Here is a 21,272-nt window from a genome sequence, read left to right on the forward strand (position 1 = left end):
CACACACACACACACACACAGACACACACACACACAGACACACACACACACACCTAACCTATTACCAATCCATGTAAAATAATCCATGCATGAACATGTGGATGGGATAAATAAGTGTTCAACTCACACTTCCTCATTCTTCCTCTTCCCTCCTGACTCTTACCCTCCCTTACCTCTTACCTCCTCTCCATTCTTTAAGAACCAGAGACCAGAGAATTCTGTTCTCCTTTGGGGCTTTTGTGTTCTCTCTCAGGATATATTCAGCAGAGTTCTACGTGCTTTAACCTGACAGTGGAAAGCCTGGATGAGGTCAAGAGGGGAATATCCCCTCCCCTACACAATGTTTGACATCCATCAACTTTCATCAGAAGGTCAAGGGTTTTGTGATCCAGGTGTCAAGAGCACTTAACACCTTTGCTGTTTCAGCTTGGCAGAAAGATGCTCATCATATGGTTGACTGGCCTAGAAGACAGCGTGTTTTCAGGACCAAACCCTATTAGGACCTATGAAAATGAAGCAAACAGAACAAAAGAGTTCAGTGTGCTTTGTACATTGCTGAGTAAGCAGACTACAGAAGGAATTTCTGGAATTCCTCCTTAGAGACCAGAAGCTGGGACCTCTAATAGCTTTGTACTCCTAGGGATAGAAGTTCTTGATTGAGCTGAGAACTGCAATTCCCATCCACTGGACTCCAAATGGAGACTAATATCCCATTCAGATTCTCCATGGCTCTTGTGTTATACATTCTGCCAAGAAATCTACTCTCCTTTTAAAATGTGTATTTTTAGGTCCTGGTCTGCACAATAATAAGTCAGCAGAATTTCAGTAATTAGAGCTGGGGAGAATAGGAGAGTCGAATTAGTGCCACTTCCATTCTTACCTTAGTAGAATTATTAACTGGAGGCTGACTGCATGGAGGGGTGGATGATTGTCTAGGTTTTAGATTATGTCCACTGTGAGTCTCACCCCTAACTTAACACCTAACTCTTCCATCTCTGAACCCCCAGTCATAGGTTAAATGACATTGAAAATATTTACACATTTCAAGATTTCTGTAGAGTTTGAAGTTTATTTTTACTTATCTTTTCCTAGCATATGTTGTGGGTTCTCGATGCCTCTTTCCTTTGAGAAAAGAGAGTCAACACTGGTTCCCAACTTAATGAAGTCTGGTGAGACACAAGGCTCTGTGCATACAACAAGAAGTTGATTTACAACACATTTGTAGCAAGGGACCACTGAAGTATTTATTCAAGATGTGCCTGAGCCCTGGAGTGGGTAGAGTCTCAGCTGTGCACACTCTACTTGCACAGTAGCTGGGGGAGACTGGACAGCAGCACACACTGGGTCTTATGCCTCAAGGCAATGCGAGTCGTGAGGTTAATGCTCTAGGGGACACTGTGTTTGGGCTGGAGGGGAGCTGGACCAGAGCCTGTATTGTTCCAGCTAATTCTTTCCTATTTCAGAATACTGCACTTCTTGTGTGCTGTATCTCTGGGAACAACCAGGAGGAAGTGCAGAGAGCTAGGTCAGGCTAGACCACTCAAACAACTGTCATGTGTACTGGGTTCAACTCTTGGCTGTCTTGCAGCTGAGGTTCACTCCAGCAACCTTATGTTTCTGGCTCAAGGTAGTTCGTCAAAAATGGTGCCAGCTGACTCCTCTCACAGATAGGTGGGATTTGGAAGGGCAGGAGTTTGCACCAGGTGCTCAAAGGTCAGCCAGTGGGAATCAAGTACATGGTAAATGCCACAGCATTGGGCTTTTGAGAGGATCATGCTGGGCTCCATTCTACCTGCAAGATGATATCTTCTTGCTCACAGCAGTAATGACTCCAATAAAGACATCTTGCCCTTCCCCTTTGTACTCCTCCTACAATGCCATGATGCCACAATGCCACGGTGCCAGGTCCTCTCCACAGACAGTACCTGCACTCATGTCCTGGCCTCAGGATCTGTTTGCACACAGACTCAGGTTGACATTACAACATGTTAAAGGTCCTTTGTTTCTCTGATACTCTACAGTCTTCATTTTTCACAAAAAGGAATGATTTAATGTCACCATAAAAGTTTATAAAACTCTGTCTCCTCTTTTCTCAAATGGCTCTTGTTAGTCTGTTCTTCTTAGGGGAAAATGGAAGGACAGTCTCTATGGAGGAACACTTTGCTTTGAGCAGCTATGACTCCCTTCCAGGATCATCCGTTGCAGTTAGAGGCTTCACTACCCCTGAGCTGCTTGCATTAGAAATCACACAAAGGCATCCCTTCCTGTCCTCCAGTCCATTGCCAAACTTGAAATGCTTCTTAATGTTGTCTTGCTCTCTCTGTCTTGACCTGTGTTGGCATTTTGTTTTAGCTAAGCATCTTGAGCTTCACATGCCTTACCTCACCACAGCCCCTTAGTGCCGTTTTCATTCCCATTTTTGGATGACAAAATCAAGGTACTGAGTGATCATATTGCTCGAGATTACGGGAGTGAGTGCATGAAGATCAGGCATGTGGATCTTGCTCATTCTTTCAGGTCCTGATGTCTTAAGTACCTCCATGTTCCTAATGTAGCCCATCCCCACACTACGTTACCTGACACACATCCTTAGACATTACCCCCTGCTCCACCATCTCATGACATCTCCTCATCCACACATCCTGGTTTCCCCTCTACTTTGCACTAATAATTTACTGGTTAAATGGGCCTTAGTTTAACCATTAGTTTCTGTATATATTAATGTACAGATTCACATGCAGTTGTTCACTATTGTGTATCATTAACACATATGCATTAAATAAGTGTGTGTGTTGAAGCCAGAAAGGCTGGAGGTCAAGCTTCATTGCTATCGATACTATACTAGTCATGGGGCACTGAGAAGTCCACTTAATGTTGCTAAGCCTTGGTTCCACATCTATGAAGCAAGGATTGAAGACAGTTCTTATACCACGAGTTTGTAGGGAGGAATGGAGGAGATTGCTTCATGTTCAGGTCACTCTTCTATGCCTCTGCTATAAGTGTTTAACATTCTGTATTGGCAGCTGCAATAGTGATAGCTGGGGTCTTAGTAGGAAGAGCAATAGTTACGTCCTAACTCAGCTAATCTTAAGTTAATTAAAGTTAAGTTAATCTTTAAGGTAACCTTACCATTGCCCAATCCTGGTGCCAGGCCCCACTGTGATCTCTTAGATATAAAACCCAGCCTCTTCACTGTTTCCTATACACACCAACACTGACAAAAACACTCCCATGTTTATGAATGGATAACCTGTATTTGAGATTATAGGGTGTGTGTGAAAATTTGGAAGGTTTTCTACTTAAAGTAATAGGAAAATACCAAAAAGAATTTTCTGCTGTTGAAATGTTTGGGTTCTCTTGGGGCTGGAGGATTTGATCTGTTCCTTCATCTCTGTCTTAACCTCATGCTGTGTCACTGGCTTCTCTCTGGTATCCTCTCTTTAATGGGTGCCACCTTCTCCACTTTATTTATATTCCTCCTGTTGTTTCCTCACCCCATGCAGTAACAACACTCACAACTGTCTTCTCACTCAACTGTATAGCCTTTTCCTTCATCTCTTCACTACACCCCAAGCCACTGACTTTTTATCAGCCCCCAAGTGACTTCAACTCGGAGTCTTTACCCACAGGAGGGATTTTATGCAGATAACAATCTGATCTGGGTTTCCCTGTAGGGTTCACTTGTATTGGAAATTGTTATCCCTTTGGAAAGAAGAGTGTCTTAGTCACTGTTTTATTGCTGTGAAGAGACACCATGACCAAAGCAACTCTTAGGAAAGACAGCATTTAATCTGGGTCTTGTTTACAGTTTCACAGTCTTGGTCCACTGCCATTATGGAGGGAGCATGGGAGTGCGCTTAACACTAGAGCACTACTGAGAACTCCATCCTGAGCTGCAGACAGCAGATAGAGACATTGAGATACTGCGTCTGGTGTTGGCTTTCTAAAACCCAAAGCCCACCACCAATGACACATTTCCTCAACCAAGGCCACACCTGCACCTCCTAGTCTTCATAATTCTTTCAAATAGCTCCACTCCCTAGTGACTACGCATTCAAATATAGGAGCCTATGGAGATCATTCTTAGTCAAACCACCACAGAGATGTACATTGTATTGAGCTTTGCAAACATTTAAACACTACTCTATCATAGGGACAATGTTTTGTGTGGAGTCCTGATACACAGAGATGAGAGAAATGTAGAGTTTATGAGCATGAGGCACAGTGTGTGAGGACAACCGGGCACGGGAAACACAGTTTCCACTTGGATAAACCCAATGTTGAAATCAGTGTGGCAGTGTGGGGCCTAGTGAAATCTAGAGTAATTTTAGTTGGAATTGCTCATTGCATGTCTCCTCTGAAATATAATTCTCTGAAGGGATTTTTTTTTTTTTTGAGAAAGGACTACATCTCTTCTGTTTTCCATCTTATCCCGGGTGCTCACCAGACTAACAATCTCCTAAAATGCTCAGGAGACATTTGCTGAAGGGAAGAATGGTGAAATGAATTACTAAACGAAGCAGTGACAGCCTTCAAAAGAGACAGTGACAGTAGAGGGGGTTGGGAGGTCCAGCAAGACATAACTAGGAGACATGTTCTGAGCTGCAACAGAGAAGCAGGTAGATGGATAAGACACATGTGAGAAGGAAAAGATGGGCTGAGGAGAAAACTTGTTTGGCAAAGTGTTTGCCTTCCAAATGTGAGGAAAGTTGCTACAGTGGGATGCTACAGTGGGGTACACCTGCGCCCATAGTGACAGTGAGATGTAAGGCAGAGGCAGGTGCATCTCTGCAAGCTCACTGGAAAGCTGCTAGCACCATGCCTCAAATAAAAGATGGAAGGCATCTGAGGAAGTATTTCTGAGCTTATATCTGTATTCCTGCACACATGTACACACACACATACACACACACACACACACACACACGTTCATGTGCAAACACAGTAAATAATTAAATAAATAAAAATTCAAGAAGCAAAACAAAGTCCACTACACAAATCTTTGATAATCCACTCAGACTATCTAAATGTGTTCTTTATCTTTATTGCTTAGTACATACTGATGGATTCCTGATGCCTTTGACGTTTGCCTAAGTTCCTCTTGGAAAGCTATGCTCAAAAGATCTTTAATGGGATATAAAATAGAGCAGAATCTGAGGAGGAAGAAGCAATTGCCTTTGATGTAAATACCACAAGGAGGAAAGAAAAGCAATCATCTTGCTCCTTAGATGTTGGAGCGTAGAAAGGCAAGAGACACCCTGAGAAAACAAAGAGGCAAATTTAGAACAAGCAACACAGGATGCTCCCCATTCTGTATTCACTCAACTTGCACAATTGCGGGGGGGGGTGTCTTTCAGTGAATAAGCAAGATGGCTCTTTCACCCAAATATAATTATCTCCATTCATTATTGTTATTCAGCAGACATTATATCATATAGACAATATTAAACTGACAATAGCCAATTACAATGAACACCAGGGAATATTTTTATTAAGGAGACAATTTGATAATAAGCAGCATCTGAAAGATCATTTCCGAGTTCATTTATTCTTGGATTAACTTCTTGAAGAGTCTTTGTCTTTCTCTGTGTCTAAATAACTATGCTCTTTGATGAATTCATCAGATATGGATATATTTTTTCCTAGATAATGTGACAGTTTTAATGGTGCACACCTGTATTTGGTTAATTTTTTTTTTTTTTTTTGGTTGGTGTATACTGACTTGAGCATGTTTCTGGTAACATTATGAGCTCAACTTTTGCACCCACAGTTAGGATGAGAATATGATGAATTAGCAAGGAATGGTGAAATAGCAAGGGTAGATGCTGACACAGCATCATGCATCTCTACTAAGAATAATCTAGGGAAACTGAGTCCCAACACCTGGAAACTTGGGACAAAACAGCTCTGTTCCCAAAAGGATAGTGATGTTGAATATTAATACTTACCTCACACTAGCCATTCCATATTGTGCTTAGTGGTTTATGCACAAGCATTTGTCTAGGCTTCTGTGTAGGCCAGTGGGCAGCATTGGGCCCAGAAAATAGCCTTGAAGAATCCATAAAATACCCCTGAAGTCACACCTGAAGTAAAGGGCTGAATTGACCTTCAAGTCCAGGGCAATGTGCATCAGACAATGGTATGTAGAGGTATCCTGAGAACGCTGGTTTACCTGTATTGTACATGCAAGGAAGACACACACGTTATGCCAGGCATGGCGTAAGGCATGCAGCATGCTTTATCCTACTTAACACTTTCAATGTCTGTGTGTAATGAATTGCATAAATATTTAGAACAACATGCTGATTGTTAGAAATGGAGATATAACTCAAGAATGTCTTCTGAATTTACAGCTGTCAGTGGGAACTCATGGATTTGAACCTCTAAAGGGAAATTGGGACAAGAGTGGACTAGATCTGTAGGTCAAGAAGTTTTCTCCAAGTAAAATTTTATCTCACAGAAAAGAAAACCCTCTAGAGAACTTTCTAGATTGTCTTGTGTTGAAGTGCATAGATCACCTGCTGGTGTTATTACCACATGGTACTGCTACCTCCATAGTCCAAAAGGGTATGTATTATTCATGGGCAAAATGCATGTACAAAACTTCCACCAGTTATGCATCTGTTGAAAAAAAAAAAAGAATCCTGTGTCTCATTTCAGTAGTTTACATCAATTAAAGAGATTTTGTAGACTGCTCAAAAATCAGTGCTTCAGTTTAACAGTGTTGAGCCTTTTGTCCACCATTTTTTTTCATTGTTTGTTGTATACACAGAATCAGCATGTCTGTTTAAGGAGAATGGGGTTGCTTTAGTTAGTGGTGGTGACACTCTTGTTTGGAGTACTCAGGATTGAACTGGGCTCTGTGCCTGCTGGGTTAGTGTTCTGTGCTGAGCCATACCCACAGCTGGGAGTGTTTTTAATATGTTGTAAACATCCAATGAACACAATTTGAATCTTATTATGCTGGCAAATCTCCCAGGAATAGATTCTGATTCAATGGGTCTGGTGGTACCACAGATTTGCTTTAAGGTCCATATAATCCCAATATCTCCAGCCACTAGACCCCTGTTTGATAGGAAAGATCTGATGATAAATGGCTGAGTTAATACATTCATGGTTAGCATGGTTGATATTGATTGTCAACATGACATGATATAGGATCACTCAGTAGACAAGCCTGTGATTTGTCTGTGAAATATTTTCTAGATTGGGTTAATTGAGGTGGGAAGACTCATCCTGATTGTACTCAATGCCATTCCATGGGCTGGGGTTCAGAATGGAAGAAAAGAAGAGAAAGCATACTGAGTACCAGCATCCATCCATTTCTGCTTCCTGACAGTGGATGCATCCCTTGCTCCTTCCTCATCCACCCCCACCGTGGTGGACTATACCCTTGAACTGACCCTGAATAAACCCCCTTTCCTCAAACTTCTATTAGAAAAGTACAGAACATAGCATGTGTGCATACTTTATCTCCTATCTCAAAGATCAGACATAGAAAAGTCATTCTTCAAATCAACTCAACACACAGAACTAAGACACAGTCTAAACTTGGTTTTAAGCTGCTGGCCAGGGTAAACTACTAAAAGTGTTCAACATTTGCAAACAACTACTTAGCAATCATGCTTTGAGGAATTACCATGTGCTGAATACTTATGAATGCTAGGCACCACACAGTGTTTACTCTGTAGTACCCAGTCATGCTGGGGCCTAAAGGAAGGCAAACTGCACATATAAAACAAGAAGGGAAGAGGCCACCCATGGAAACATTTATCACACTCTTACTCTATAAAGTCAGACACTACAGATGAACTAACATTTGATCCTCCCAAAGAAAATAGGGAAATATCATGATTGTTTCCATTATTCAGAATATGAAGCTGAATCCCAGAGCAGTCAAGTCATTTGTTTATATTCATATTGCTCTTAAGGGGGTAACTGAGATTTTGAGCAGTTTGTGAACTCAGTTAACTTTCTCATTATTAGGAAAGAAAATTCTACTTCCAGTATTAAACAAGATAAATAGTAGTAGGAGTAGAGGGGAAATGAAGATGTCTGTCCAAGCATTCACACACACACACACACACACACACACACACACACACACACACACACACCACACTCAAGCACACATGTACACATACACACACACCACACTCATGCACACATGTACGTACATACACACACATACATGCACACATACACACACCACATGTGCTCATGCATGCACACATCCCACACATAACATGTCTAAGCTGATCTCTTACCCCTAGAATTTGGGCTGAATACACAGATATCTCATTACATACCCTGGACATCCCTCAGTCACCCAAGCCATAGAGCTCCTAGTTTCAATCCAAATCCAGTGTTCTTACTTATAGTCTTCAATAGTTCAGAAAAGCTTCCTCCAAAGGCTTCTCAGACTGGCTTCAAGTAGTTAACTGGTTCCCTCAACCAGTCTGATGACAGCAGAGACATTTCTGAGTAGAGACTTCTACTAGGTAGAACAGTAGGGATGGGTTTCCAGTTCTTGGGATTTTAGAGCTATCTCTCAAGACAAAAAGTATGGGAAAGAGGAATTTTGAGGATATTTGGTGCTGTAGATTATCTCCTGTTTCTAAAAAGCATACACTCACAGTATTACTTTTCTACCTAGGAATAGAAAACAAAAAAGAGTCAGGACTTCTAACCACCAGGAGAAAGGCCCATGCAGCCTCAGAAATGAAGTGTTGTGTAGATCTTAAAACTTATGTGTTGGAAGGGTGAGGATTGTTACAGGGGTGAGAAAAATGGGGAAAAATGGATTTGTTTCAACACTAAGGGATTATTTGTCTGTCTGTCTGTCTGTCTGAGGCCCAGGCAGATCTCTAACTTGCTATATAGCTAAGAATGACTTTAAATTTTGATCCTCCTGCTTCAAACTCCCAAGTGCTTAGATGGGGTTTTACACACGATCTTCCACACCTATTTTATGTGATGTGAGGATCAAACTTGGGGCTTGTTTGTCTAGGCAAGTACTCTATCAACTGAGCCACAACCCCAATGATAGAAGACTTTTAAATTCTATCTTGTAATTTGGGTATTTTTAGTTTCTGAGCTAATATCCACTTATCAGTGAGTACATATCATGTGAGTTCTTTTGTGATTGGGTTACCTCACTCAGGATGATGCTCTCCAGGTCTATCCATTTACCTAGGAATTTTATAAATTCATTGTTTTTAATAGCTGAGTAGTACTCCATTGTGTACATGTACCACATTTTCTGTATCCATTCCTCTGTTGAGGGACAACAATTTGCAAAACACATCAAACTCAAGAAGAACAAAGACCAAAGTGTGGACACTTTGCCCCTTCTTAGAATTGGGAACAAAACACCCATGGAAGGAGTTACAGAGACAAAGTTTGGAGCTGAGACGAAAGGATGGACCATCTAGAGACTGCCATACCCAGGGATCCATCCCATAATCAGCTTTCAAATGCTGACACTATTGAATACACCAGCAAGATTTTGCTGAAAGGACCCTGATATAGCTGTCTCTTGTGAGACTATGCTGGGGCCTGGCAAACAAAGAAGCTCACAGTCAGCTATTGGATGGAACACAGGGTCCCCAATGGAGGAGCTAGAGAAAGTACCCAAGGAGCTAAAGGGATCTGCAACCCTATAGTTGGAACAACAATATGAACTAACCAGTACCCCTGGAGCTCGTGTCTCTAGCTGCATATGTATCAGAAGATGGCCTAGTTGGCCATCACTGGGAAGAGAGGCCCCTTAGTCTTGCAAACTTTATATGCCTCAGTACAGGGGAACACCAGGGCCAAGAAGTGGGAGGGGGTGGGTAAGGGAGTGGGGGGGGAGGGTCTGGGGGACTTTTGGGATAGCATTTGAAATGTAAATGAAGAAAATACCTAATTAAAAAAATGTTTAAAAAAACCAGTAGGTTTCCACCAAACAAAAAAGAACACCAAAACAAACAAACAAACAAAGAACTAAAGACAATAAAGTAAGAGAAAGCAGAGATGGGATTTCCCAGTGTTTGCACATTTACGAGAGAAAAAAAAATGAAGACTTTTAAAATACACACACACACACACATGTGGTAGGAAAGTGATAATTTGTCTTGATTAGAGCTAATTCTTTTGTCAGTTCTAGTTTTGGTGGAAGAGAAATGGTATTTTAAATTAACACACCTCAGGTTGTAATGACCCCAACCATAAAATTATTTTGTTACTACTTCATAACTATAATTTTGCTACTTTTATGAATCATAATGTAAGTTTTTGATATGTAGGATATCTAATATATGTCCTCTGTGACAGGACTTCCAAAAGGGTTATGGCCCACAGATGGAGAACTATTTGTCTAAATAAATATTCACAAAGCTGGGTGTATCATCAAATACTTTTGCTGTTAGGAATGAAATTCTCTAAGAGTAAAATCACTGATATATGAATATATGTATTTCTAAATATCAAGGTGATAGAAAGAAAAATGTACCATGGTGGACCTGAAGAGTAGTAATACTTATGTAATAGAACATTAGAGAGATATGAAAATGAACAAACTGGATTTAAATAGTCTCAAACAAATGCTAAATAGAATAAGTAAGCTACATAATGTACTAATTCTTATTCTTTTCAGGAAAAGTTTTAAGACACCATACTAATTTGTACATTTTGTGCTGTTTATTGAAATTTACAAATAATTATATCAACAAGGTTGTAGAAATTCAGAATAGTGTTCCACATGTATGAGAAACCAAGGAGTTTGAGAAGAAGGGAGGACTACAGAGAATGCATGAAAATAAGAGCACTTGTGTGACCCAGAATATACTGTGCTGCTTGGGTTTAGTAAATGAATCTAAACTCTTCTGCTCGCTCAAATGATCTCACTACAGCTGAAGAAATGAAATTCGGTGCAGCAATAGGCTGAGAAGAATGCACCCTAGACTACAGCATGGACACAGGCAAAAGGCTCGTGATCCGAGAAGGAAGGAGAGTTACAAACACACATTCCAGCTAGAAGTAGATCTAGCTGTGACTAGATTGCTTCTGCTACCTTGAGAGCTAGGGGGTCTCACATCCTAATGAGCCAAACCATGTGGTCACATGAGCTCTTCCAGGGGGTTGTGGGATGAGCTTGAGAAGTATATGAGGAAGGACAAAATTATACAACAGGAGCCTACTGGGCCAGAGGTTCTGGTTCCCAATGGCAGATTACCAACAACTCCCTTGCTTAAGAATGCTTGATCCTTCAGCAGGCTCACAGTCAGCATCTCTGATGGGGACCATGACTTCTGTAAGTTCTCAGCTGATGTCAGCAAGCACATGCTAGGCTGAGAACCGCGGGTTCTGTCATAGAGTATAGGCTCTAGAGCAGAATCCTTGTCCATTTTACTCCTCCTGGCGGAAAACAGCCAATGCTAAACATGGTTAAGAGATTTACCTTGCCTGCTCTTTATATTTTCCTCAAACAGAAGCCTAGGTGGAAAAAGAGAAAGTCAAGGGTCATGTGATATGATAGCTCTATTATTAAACAGGAAACAAGAATCCCCAAATGAGAAATGTGTTATCCAAAGACAAACAGATAATTAGCATCAGGTTTGTTTTAAACACTAATCCTTTGCCATTACTTTGAAAATAAAATTTAACTTAGTTCTATTAACAGGGTTCATTTGCTCAGGTGGCACTGTGAGCCCACACCAGGTTGAGAACACACTGCTCAGGGGACCTTCTTTTAACACAAACTAAAATTATTCTAACGGTGAAACCAGCAAGTTCTCAGATGTATAAAAAGTCATAAAAGCCTCTTGTCTGCTTCAGTACTCTGAATGCTCACACCAAGAGCCGGTTTTGAACGTGAATTTATTTTACTTTTGGGAGAGTGTTTGCTCAACAGTGAAAAACTCTAATCTGCACTCGGCCTCGGTTCGTGTGCTCTAAAATTATTGGAAATCAAATTAATGAGGTGCTGAAGGATTACTTCGTCTGTGCGGGGCTGGCAAAAGGGAGGCGAGGCCTCAATGATAAAATGATACAAAATTGCAAATTCTACCACTCACTGGTCACCCCTCCATCACTGGTCATCCCCTCCAGGCTATCAGTGGCAGGGTTGCCAGTGTAGCAAAAGTAAATACAGAGCGTTAGAAAAGTCTGAGCATTAGATAAACAATCTTTGTGACTTTGTAATAATTCTCTTATTTTTTTGTCAAATCTGTCAGCTCTACTAAGGAAATTAACAGTTTAATTCTTGCTGTTTTTAAGTTAGGACTCACTATCTTTTCCAAAGTACAGATAAGTTGATGGAGGCAGTTGGCATTGAGTCCCATCCAGAGGAACAAAGCTCTGGCAGACTTGGGTTTGTCTCCAGGGCCTGTGCATCTAACTGTGGTTATATATTGCCTCCCTTGAGAGACAGAATTAAGGTCATTTGGTAATCGTTCAGCTATTGGTCATATTGGTGTCTCGTGTGACAAGGACTGCCTCTTGGGAGGAAGTAAAACTACAGCTGCAACATGTCTGCATAAGCCATCTTCCTCTGCGAGCTTCAACATCTCCATGTGAACAATGAAAGACTAAAGCTACATAGTCCGTTCTCAACATGGCTGAGAACTGGGGAGTCTCCTAAAGCTCAGAGGCTCATCCTCCACCCTGCAGCCCCTGATGTTGTCAGGTCAAGAGTGCAGCCTTGTCACACACAAAAGCTGCAATTTGAAAACCCCCTTCTGGCATTGTCATGCTTCATGACTATCAGCTCTGGACACTGTTTAGTATCACCCAAGGCAGCTGAAACCTACCTGTCCAACTCAGCATTTCCATCATAGCTGCCAAGGTTGAGCATCAGGACTATAGACCAACCTGGCTTCACCCTGACTTAGTGATAAGTGCACACACATGACTAAAACCCTGGTGATAGAAAGGTTCTGACGTCTGAACACTTCATTTTACATCAGTTCACTCAACAGGTATACTGAGAACCTACTGTGGACTGAGGGGAGAGATATGCAGATACATGCCTGGGAACAAAATGGCAGTCAAGACAATTGTGCCTCTGTCCCTAATCTGATGTCTCAATGTCTTCAATATGAAAACCTCCAGCTGTACCCATTTTCCCAAATGTGATAAAACTTCATTTTGTCCATGTGTGTATATCCCATGTTCTTAATCCTTATCTTGAACATAACAGCCCTTGTGAACAGTTTACCATAAGCATCTATGTGCTGATGTCTCTGTGATGTGTTGAGTTGGAGATCTTTGTAGTATAACTTGCTAATATGGAAGATTCATTTCCTTGGTAGAAACTTCCATTCTGAATTTCTTAATGGCTTCATTGGCTTACATCCCCAGTGCAAGGGTTGCCTTTCCTTCTGCCCCTGTCAGCATTTGTCACTCTGACTGGAGTAAAATAGAACCTCGATGTAGCTTTGATTTGTTTCCATTTTACATCACATCAGCAGTCTAAACTTCCATCATTCAAATCCCTGAAGAACACACTCAAATGAAATAAAATCCAAACCACTTTAAATGGCACTTCTCAAGGGAGAGGGACATGTACTACAAAACCTCCTGTCCTGGCACGCATGTACATGTATCACTACAGGTAAGATCCTTAGCCGCACTGCTGAAATTTGGAGCCTTTGAAACCATGGACTTTGACCCTTACAACAGGCTTGTGTCAGCCAATCACACCAGTACTTAGCAATCACTAAGCACCATGTCAAACATGTATGAATCATTCTTCAAGACCTGACACTAATGACCTCTGTGTATATTCACTATGATCAAGTACAAGATGGTGCAGGAAGAGACAAGCTAGAGGCTTCCTACATAAGATTTTACACAGAACAGTATTTCTTAACATCTGATATCATCACCCAAGAGACTCTAAAACAATTACTTTTTCAAATTGTCTTCCCATATGAAATTTTAATTTCTGATACACTGCTTATATATTGTAAGTCTCCCTTAAGTATTTAATTATTGTGTATGTGTCTTATAAATAAAACAGCATGCCTTCCTTTATCCTTAGAATCAATTCTTGCTCCCTTAGAGGCCCCATTCAGAATGCATGCCTCAAACATTAAGCAGTACCACCTCTCTATACTTCGTGGCTTCCTTATATACAAACCACTATCAGGAGCTCCAGATGAAACCAAGTATTGAAAGAAACAATAGAGAGCATTTACACAAGACAGCGCCTCAGTTTGTTGACATGCTACAGTTGGTAGTATGAGTTGATTTAGGTTTATAAACCTTGACCTCCTAGGAGCTTAGAATGTGACCTTTTGTAGAGATAGGATCATTACAAAAGCAACCAGTCAGAGTGAAATCATAAGGATGGAGTTTGATTCAACATAACCAGTACTGTTATGAGAAGGAGAAATTTGCATACAGGATGCACACCCGAGAAAGCAGTGTATCAAAGAAACAGAGACCTAGAAGGATTCAAGGACTAGTAGGGTGGGGAGGTCATGAAAACACACTTTGCTTGAAAATACCATGATGCTAATACCTTGTGTGCCAACTTAAAAAATAAAACATATACCAACACATACCACACAAACACACACGTGCACACATGCATGCACACACATACAGAGAGGGAGAGGGAGAGGGAGAGGGAGAGGGAGAGGGAGATGCTGCCTCCAATTAAGGAACCTTAATAATCCAGAAGACAACCCCAGAATATATTCCACACTCTCTCATGTATTTGGAGGGAGACCAGGCCTGCCAAGGTTCTCAGTTTTGGACTTCCATCCTCCAGAATTCCATGGCAGTAAGTAAATCACCCTTATTTAAGCCACTCTGTACCTGATATTTTGTCAGGGTAGCTTTAGGATACTAGTGGAGCGAAGGAAACCCTCATGTCCCAGATCCCAAACAGATTCCAGAAGGTTGCAACACTGAGATACTGTGATAGAGAGAGACCTGCTTTTGTTAAGAACAGCTTCCTCCCTGTTTCTGGTTGATGACTGGCTAAGTTCAGGGCATTCCTGCATCTGTCTTCACATTGCCTCTGTCCCTTTGATCTAATTTTAGGGTCAGATCCGGGCTCAGTTCTGCACATAGACAGGTAAATGATTAGGAACTGGAAATACAAGACTTGTTAATCCTAAATTTTTCTACCTTTTTCTGACCCTCTTCATACTGAAAAAGCTACAATGATAGACTTTAAGATATTTTAAAAATCTGGAAGAATTTGTCTCCAAATCTTGCCCCACTGCTCCAAACACAGCCATAATCCCTTGGTGGAAACAGAGTCATTCTCTGGAACAGCTTGACTTCCTAGACTCAGCCCCATCTCCATCAACCCAGAACCAGATTGAAGTTTGACCAAGGCTACTTCACTCTGTATACCCCTTGTTCCCTTGCCCAAAATCCTTCCCCATGTAATTGTGGGTTTCTTGTCAGTACCCCCAAAGGCAGCCTGAAATACTTGTTCTTTTTCTAGAATGGTTTTCCAGAATATATTCCTTTCCTACTTTTCAGAACTACTTTTCCCATTTTATTTTAGGATTTTAAATCAATGTTGGTCTATGGGTATTCCCAAAGTCAAACTCTTCTATACAAAAAGTCTATGGCTTCTGTAACAACGTAAGCTAAGCATGAAGAAACCTGTTTTGTTGTTGCTGTTGTTGGGTTGTTTGTGTGTTGCTTTTTAAAGGCTCCCTGTGGAAGATGGATTTGAATTTGGACCTTCGGAGTGAGTGCATTACTGAGCTTTTTAAATTGTTCATCCAAGTATTGATTGTGTGTTAACTATTTCTGCTCCAGACCCTGCAACTTTTCTTTCTCTTCCCACTTCACTTTCTTGATGTCCCCTTCTTCCCATAGAATCTTGTTTGGTTTAGTTTTTTGTTTTTGTTTTTTTTTTTTTTCCGAGACAGGGTTTCTCTGTGTAGCCCTGGCTGTCCTGGAACTCACTCTGTAGACCAGGCTGGCCTCGAACTCAGAAATCTGCCTGCTTCTGCCTCCCGAGTGCTGGTGATGGAACTTTTCCTGGGGAGATGAAACCCACATGTCTACTCACTCCAAAGAGAAAGTCCACGTCAGGCCAAAATATGGATGCCACCAAAGTCTAACTTGGTGCAATGGGTTTTACTGGGCTTAGTTATAGGAATATGAGGGAGAGGTTACTTATAGGAACAGAAATGACTCAAAGATGACTGTCACCAAGACCCACCCCTGCTTGCTTGGCAGCTCACATCTCTGGGAACCTGGAGCACACTGGCCAGACTACAGGCAGCTCAGCAGATTGAAAAGTGTCCTTTCTAGCTTAGCTTTGATCCCCTGAAAGCGACTCTCAGCTTTTATTGCTTACTCTAGCAGGGAGGGGCCCAGTGAATCTAGACTCTAGTCAGATTTAGGGACTTCCTGAAGCTATATTTAGTTGTTTCCCTTCATATTAATCAAATTAATAAATCTCTAAAAGACAAATGTGTTCTCTTTCACTTGTGGATTCTAAATTTTATACAGATAGATAAAACCATGTATGTGTCTATGGCATGAAGCAGAAGTAAAGCTGTCTAGAGGACACCATGGGTAAAAGGGACACAGAAGAGAGGACACTGAGGGTAAAGGGACAGGGAAGAGAGGACACCCAGGGTAAAGGACATGGAAAGGTGAGAAGGAAGGGGGGGGGAATGGAGGGGAAGAACTTTTTAATGCAGTATATTTTTATGCAGCCCAGTACTCTATACAATGATATACACCTTTTTAAAAAAACAATGATAGAATAATATTCTGAGTACACAGCCAAAATGTTCAACTCAAGAAGGTCTTTTTATAAAAAACCCTTAAAAATAGAACAATTATTAAATTAAAAGGAACTTTAAAAACAGGAACTTCCAGAAACCTCATAATTGCATTTTCTTGTTATAGTGAGGCACATTTTGATTTTCACCAAGAAGAGATGCCCAGATTTTGATACACCTTTATAGAAGCTTAACACATAAATTCCATCTGCTTCTATGAGGAGGACACACGACTTCACAGCCACACTCTCCTTTGGAAAAGTAAAGCCCTTTACACTATCCAAAGTAGCTCAGCTAAAGAATGGCAACACAATCTCCCAGGACTTATTTCTGCACACATCTCCATGCATGTAAAATTCATTTGTTCATTCATTCATTCATACACTCATTTATTTCGTTTATAAAATATTTGTTCTGTGTTTTAGGTTCAATTTAAGATATTAGATAATAAATAAAGCCTCTTGCAATAGTTTGAAAGCCACATGTCCTCCATAGGATGAGGTATTTGAACACTTTGTCTCTACCTGCTTTCTAAAGTTGTGGTCCTTTTAGTAGGTGAAGGTCAGGGTGGAGCCTTACTGGAGGAAGTGGGTCATTAGGGGTGGGCCTTCAGGCTGCATAGCTGGGACCCACTTCCTGCTCATGTTCTGCTTTCTGAAACAAGATGGCCAACCAGCTTCCTGCTCAGTGCTTTATTCCCTGAGACAAACAGCAGCCTCTAGGAACTGTATGCCAAGAAGGACCAGTTCTCCTATAATGTGCTTTTATCAGAGCATTTATTATGGCAATAAAAAGCAAACACTACACCTCTACTTCCAGAAACCCTTTATTAGTATGGATACTGAGTGGCAAGCAGAGGACGACGAAGAATGAAGGGATGGTGAGGGACAAGGAGGGTGGTCATCAATGGCTTCCTTAAGACGATGACATTGTAACAGAAGCACAGATAAAGGAGGCACAGTGCTTACTTAGTAATAAGGATTTTCCAGGGAAAACAGCAAGTACAACCAGGCTAAGACAGGAAGGCATCTATGGACAGCCACATTGTATGCAGGGCTAAGAAAAGGGAGGTAGGGAGACAAGCAGGAACCAGGGATATGGGAGCGTGATGCATCTTCAGCTGACTGGGAAGCCAGAAGTCAGCTTTGACACATGTTTATTGTAGTTGTTACTCCATTCCAATTGACATGGCATTGCGAACCTTCCCTGACATTTATCTTTGCTTCACAGAATGTTCTGGTGATCTTCCCCATGCACTTGGAGTTTTTCTCCTTCTTTCTGGACTACTGCATAGATTTCTCAAAAGATCCCTAGCCGTAGTTCATTTACTGACTCGCAGTAGCAGAGGCTGGGAGGCCAGGTGCAGAGACAGCAGGAATGATGGCCTTGTAGTCTCCTCATGTCACAGAGCGGCTGCCTACAATATGTCACATCTTCATGGTGCAGTCTGAAGCATGATGGCCGTTTCTCCCGTTCTTCATAGCACAGCACCCCTTCCTTATATCAGACACTGAGGAATGGTCTACTTTCACACACAATGGCTTTGTGAAAGCACAAAAGTTGTGGGTTAAAGTAAAAAAGTTCAACTTTATTCTCCCAAAACTTGACTGGAGCCAATAGATGCTTTGCGATCTAACACTGGAGCAACTTCCCTGCATTAGCCACCTGGGGGATGATTGTTTTACTCAATCAAAGATACATTTTTACCCATTTATAGTCTGCTGGCTAAAAATATAGGGAGGAGGAAATTGCCTATTAAATCCAGCGTCAGATTAACATCTTTGCTTGGGGGAGTTTTGTAATGTCTATTTGGTTTCAGTGATTATGATCATAGACAATCTCCCAGCTGGCAAGAATCTCTTGTGAATAGAGATCACACTATGCCCGACACCATAGATTTTGCATCTATGTCTTGCCTTTTGCTAGTTCTACAAACTTGAAGTGACTGGTCTATCTCCTGAGCCTATGTCACCCACCTGTTGTTGTATCATTCATTGCTCTTAGACTAAAAGCCAGTATCACACATGCTAAGCGCCACCTCTCTGGCTGAGCTAGACCCCTGACCTCTAATCTTGTTTTGAGGGCACAAAATGGTATTCTACACAGAGCTTGGGGTCTCATTAGACACCCACTGCTAGAGGTTTCATTATTCCTCTGGGCCAGATATCTTTTTAAACCTCACAATCACCTTATGTGATATGTAGCATTATCTCACTTTGCTGAGCCACAGAGCAACATAATACTTTCCCCAAGTTCATTCAGCTTATAGACAGCGAGATTCAGGTCCTATTGCTTTCCCATAATTCGCATGGTGTGTGTGTGTGTGTGTGTGTGTGTGTGTGTGTCTATTAACATCATTTTGAGAGTAGGGGAAATATGAGAAACTAGAAGAAGGGGACCTGGGAGCTGCTGGAGAATGACATGGGAAGGTGAATTTGATGTAATTTCTTATAAATATTAAAACTGACATATATATATATATATATATATATATATATATATATATATATAAAACACATATATATATATAATTGCTACAAGCCCAAACAAATGGCCAGCAGACATAATAAAACTGTTTGGAGATAGCCTTGTTTTAGGTCGAACATTATAATAATTAAAGCTTTTTCACATATAAAATAATTTTACTGTAGGTTAATTTTTCTCTCTTACTGAAAATAATTTCTTTAATCATGCAATCTATCCTTATCACCTTTTCCCTCCATCTACCTCTCCCAGGTACTCTCTCTTCCCCTCCAATATGGATCCACTCCATTTTTGTCTTCTAGAAAAGAACAGCTTCTAAGAATCAAGAACAAAATATAACAAAATGGAATATAATAAAAAACAAAAACCAGCACATCGAAGTTGGAAAGGCCAACCAGCAGAAGGAGAAGAGCCCAAGGGAAGTCACAGAGTCAGATACCCACTCAGTCACACACTTAGGAGTGCCATAAAAACACTAAGCTGAAAGCCATAATATATATGTGCATAAGATCTGGTCCTGACCTGCATAGGCTCTGTGCATGATGCTTCAGGCCCTGTGAGTCCATACAAGCTTTTCTCAGTTGATTTAGAGGCCTTTGTTCTCATGGTGTCCTCAATCACTTCTGGATCTTACCTTCTTTCTGCTTCCTCTTCCATGGGACTCTCTGAGCTCTGAGGTAAGGGGGTTCATGGAGATATCCCATTTACAAACGTGAGTCCCTCTTTTTTTTTATATTATTCTTTAATTTTTTTTTTATTTTACAGTTCAGTCATTAGCTCCCTCCCTCTGACTTTTCCTTATCCCATTTCACTTCCCCCATCTCCAAGAGGATGTTCCCACCACCCACCCTCACCCTATCAGACCTCTCCATTCCCTGGGGCCTCAAGTCTCTTGAGGGTTCGTTGCACCTTCTTTCACTGAGGCTACTCCAGGCAATCCTCTGTTTATATGTGGCAGGGAGCCTCATACAAGCTAGTGTATGCTCCCTGGTTGGTGTCTCAGTGTCTGAGAGATCCCGGGGTTCCAGGTTAGTTGAGGATGCTGGTCTTCTTATGGGGTCCTCTTCCTCCTCAGCTTCTTCCAGCTTTTCCCTAATTCAATCACAGGGGCCCCCAGCTTTTATTCATTTGTTGTGTATAAGTATCTGCATCTGACTCTTTCAGCTCCTGGTTGGGCTTCTTGGAAGGCAGCCATGCTAGGCTTCTCTCTTTAAGTACACCATAGTGTCAAGTCTTGGAGCCTCCCCTTGAGCTGAATCCCAATTTGGGTCAGTAACTGAACCTCTTTTCCCTCAGTCTCTTCTCCATTTTTGTCCCCAAAGTTCTTTTAGACAGGAACAATTCTGGGTCACAGGTTTTGACTGTGGAATGTCGATCTCATTCTTCCACTTGATGCCCTGCCTTTCTACTGGAGATGGACTCTGCAAGTTCCTTCTCTCCACTGTTGGGCATTTCATCTAAGGTCCCCCACTTTGAGTCCTGAGTGTCCCTCACCTCCCAGGTCTCTGGTGCATTCTAGAGTGCCTCCACCTCCTACCTCCCGAGGTTGCCTATCTCTCTGTGTTTAATGTCTGGATGCAGGTCTCTGTATTTGTTCCCATCGAGGAAGTTCCTCTGATGATGGTTGAACAAGGCACTGATCTGTGAGAATAGCAGAAAATCATTAGGAGTTATTTCATCATTCCCTTTTAAAAAATAATGATGGTAGTGTTTTTTAACTCTAGGTCTCTGGGTTATCTAGCCTCTGGTTCTTGGTCACCCAGCAGTGTCAGGTATGGGTTCTATCTCATTGAGTGGACCTTAAGTCACATCAGACACTGTTACATTGGTTACTCCCACATGCTCTGTACCACTATTTCCCTAGTATGGCTTTCAGGTAGGACAGCATAGTGGATCAAAGGATTTATGTCTGACTTGGTGTTTATGTTTCCTTTTTAGTAGCATGCAGAGTACATTTCTATACCAAAGACACAAAAATGAAGGGTGAAGGTTCTATGTAGCAGCTCAACCTCTTCATGTTCAATGGTTTGTGCGGGT

General features: G+C 41.4%; 1 pseudogene; it reads right to left on the reverse strand.

The window, feature by feature from the left end:
* Positions 1-21,272, reverse strand: part of LOC110312003 — an 85,834-nt pseudogene that overhangs the window by 58,856 nt on the left and 5,706 nt on the right.

Source organism: Mus caroli, chromosome 16 (assembly GCF_900094665.2).
Source record: "Mus caroli chromosome 16, CAROLI_EIJ_v1.1, whole genome shotgun sequence".
Lineage (NCBI taxonomy): Eukaryota > Metazoa > Chordata > Mammalia > Rodentia > Muridae > Mus > Mus caroli.